Here is a 3,471-nt window from a genome sequence, read left to right on the forward strand (position 1 = left end):
TACAAGCTTCTCTGTGATGATGATCCCAGATTTCTTCTAGCTATAATTCTTACTTGCGTTTGTTTGTTTGTTTATTTGTAATTAAGCACAAAGCTACACAATGGGCTATCTGTGCTCTGCCCACCACGGGTATCGAAACCCGGATTCTAGCGTTGTAAGTCCGCACACATACCGCTGTGCCACTGGGGGGGGGGCTTACTTACGTATATAACAAACAAGATTCATAAGAAAAAATATTGTTACTTTTAAACATTTTACCAAAATATATTTACTATTGACAAGCTTACGCAGAAGGTTTCTTTATTTGTATCTTTAGCGCAAAGTTACACAATAAGCTTTTGGTGCCCTGTCCACCAGGGGGTATCGAACTCTGGATCTTGCGTTGTAAGCCTGTAAACTTACCCCTAACCCACAGGGGAACTACACAGAAGTGAGCAAACACAGCCTCCAACCCTCGTACTAGTATATTGTACTGACACAAGGATTGTCAGTTATTTAACTACTAACAAGTGGAATGTATTTATTACCTAAAGATACAGCAAACATTTTCGGACCAAAGATGTATTCTAATACTTGAGCAGTCACGACCAGCATCTCGATTATCTGTAGGGTGTGTTTAAGCGCCAAAGGTGGTTGCTTTGAATGATTTTAACATTCAAGACATGGAGAAGTGATCCAAGCTTCGAGCATCAATCAACGTGACAAAACGTGACGCGTCTTGCATGACAATAGCTCTTACGAAAAAAGCAAATACTTATATTTTATTTTACTGTCAAACGGAAAGTATAGATGATAATTAAACTTAAAACTATCTGCGGGGAAGAATAGCGTCAAGCGAAAAACAAACTTGTAACCAATGGGGCAAAAGTAACCATTATTAAAACTTTGTTTTAATTGTGTAATATGATGTTTAGACCATTAAGAAGGAGTTTGTTGATGTAAAAAAATGTATACGCCTGTTTGGACAAAGTGAGTAGTCAGTCATTTGAAATCATGAATTATAGATGAAATACAGAACCTTTATAAACAGACGAAAATCTTCTGTTGCTGTTGTTTTTTTTGCAGTCCCAGAAATTACAAAAAGTTGTGACTAGAAAAATGTTATAAATACTGTTGAAGAGTACTGTTTACTCTTCCACAGTATTTATAACAGTACTCTTCCACAGTATTTATAACAGTACTCTTCAACAGTATTTATAACAGTACTCTTCCACAGTATTTATCAGTATTTATAACAGTACTCTTCAACAGTATTTATAACAGGTTGATACGAAATTCTAAGTTTATCGAGCTGAACAACAATAATATGATATTATTCAATCGTGCGAGCTGATCATAAAATTTTATTCAAGCGGTTCTCGTAAAAACAATAAAACTTGTTATTATTTAAACATGGTTGAACTCAATCAAGTACTGAGATCTTAAACTTATGGTAAACTTGGTCTTTAAGAGGTATCAAATTCGTTTGTTCTAACAATAATGGATACCAAGATTGAGGTAAACACTACATTCTCGTTAAGTACTCTTCCACAGTATTTATAACAGTACTCTTCAACAGTATTTATAACAGTACTCTTCAACAGTATTTATAACAGTACTCATCAACATTATTTATAATAGTACTCATCAACATTATTTATAATAGTACTCTTCAACAGTATTTATAACAGTACTCTTCAACAGTATTTATAACAGTACTCTTCAACAGTATTTATAACAGTACTCATCAACATTATTTATAATAGTACTCATCAACATTATTTATAATAGTACTCTTCAACAGTATTTATAACAGTACTCTTCAACAGTATTTATAACAGTACTCTTCCACAGTATTTATAACAGTACTCTTCAAAGTCGGAACGTTGATCTTGCAATAGCAAGTTTACTAAAATGATGTTCGTAGCCACAATATATTATATATTTTTTTACTTCATCAAGCGTATTGGGCAACTTATGGCGTTGACAGTATTTCATTTCCGTGTAGACTTGCACCCCATGAGTGAAAAACACAGCTAAACCGTAAAATCTTGAGAATGGTGGCTCATTTCAAGTGTCAAGAACATAAATGTGGACCTTCAGGCCACGTGCCACAAGGTCTATATTAAATACAACAGACAAGTTGTATGACTTTAAAAGTATTAAAAGGAATGCATATATAAAAAGTGTTTCAGAGAACTTGTCGTCTCTCATCGGCCTGACCAATTGACGAAGTTCCTCTAGGACAGTGACTTTTGGGATGTAAAAGATATATATTAAATGCAATTTTTGCACATGTCTCTGATTTTGAGTCCAAAATGAACAAACTAAGAGAAATATGGGGTAAAACATGTGCATTTTACATGATTTTATCTTCCATAAGTTGAACGACTATTGTTTCAGTAACGTGTATAAAAAATACTAAAGAAATGCATTGGCCTGGACGTGTTTTAATTTTGAAAAATTTCGGTCTCCACTTTTCTTTGTATATTAAATTTTAAGCACGTGCGCTTGAAACGCGGATACAATTATGATAAAAGATTAAACATACTGACCGTATTTTAATTTTTAAATTGACTTTTATGTACCAAAGTCTCTTCCTACATTTCTGTTTTACCTAGAAGACTCTTACTAACCACTTCCACAGGGTATATCAACGCCATCTATTTTTTCATTAAACAAAAGTGAATAAATGACAAACCAGGTGAAATAAACCTTATATGTAAGATATCGTGTACAAGTTGGAAAAGGAAATTGCTAAGTTCTTGGAACTACTTCGAAGCAGTCGTAATTTCACCGCCAAAGCAAAGTCTGCAAAACGAGGTTCAAACTTTCATAAGTGAGATTTATAATTATAAACGATTAGACAGACCGGGAAATTCAAATGATCACAAACACAGCAGGAGCATCGTGGCTGAGATGCTTTTATTAAAAAAAAGAAAGTGCAATGAACAACTATAAATAAATCACGAGTCATTTTAAAATAGCTCCAACAAATCATATATAAAAGAGCTCCAACGAATCATATAATACAATGGTATCGTTAGAAAATCTAAAAGCTCCATAAAATCATAGCATGTAAAAACATCAAGAAATCATACCCTTTGAACACAACAATAACATTAAATGCTCCAAAAAGATACCCTCTTACTCAATAGTACATTTAAAACCTACACGTTAAATGCTCCGAAAAATTACACCCTCTTACTCAGTAGTACATTTAAAATTTACACCCTTTGAACACAACAATAATGTTAAATGCTCCGAAAAATTACACCCTCTTACTCAGTAGTACATTTAAAATTTACACCCTTTGAACACAACAATAACGTTAAATGCTCCGAAAAATTACACCCTCTTACTCAGTAGTACATTTAAAATTTACACCCTTTGAACACAACAATAACGTTAAATGCTCCGAAAAATTACACCCTCTTACTCAGTAGTATATTTAAAATTTACACCCTTTGAACACAACAATAACGATAAATG

This window comes from Limulus polyphemus, unplaced genomic scaffold (genome assembly GCF_000517525.1).
Source record: "Limulus polyphemus unplaced genomic scaffold, Limulus_polyphemus-2.1.2 Scaffold6338, whole genome shotgun sequence".
Taxonomy (NCBI): Eukaryota; Metazoa; Arthropoda; class Merostomata; order Xiphosura; family Limulidae; genus Limulus; species Limulus polyphemus.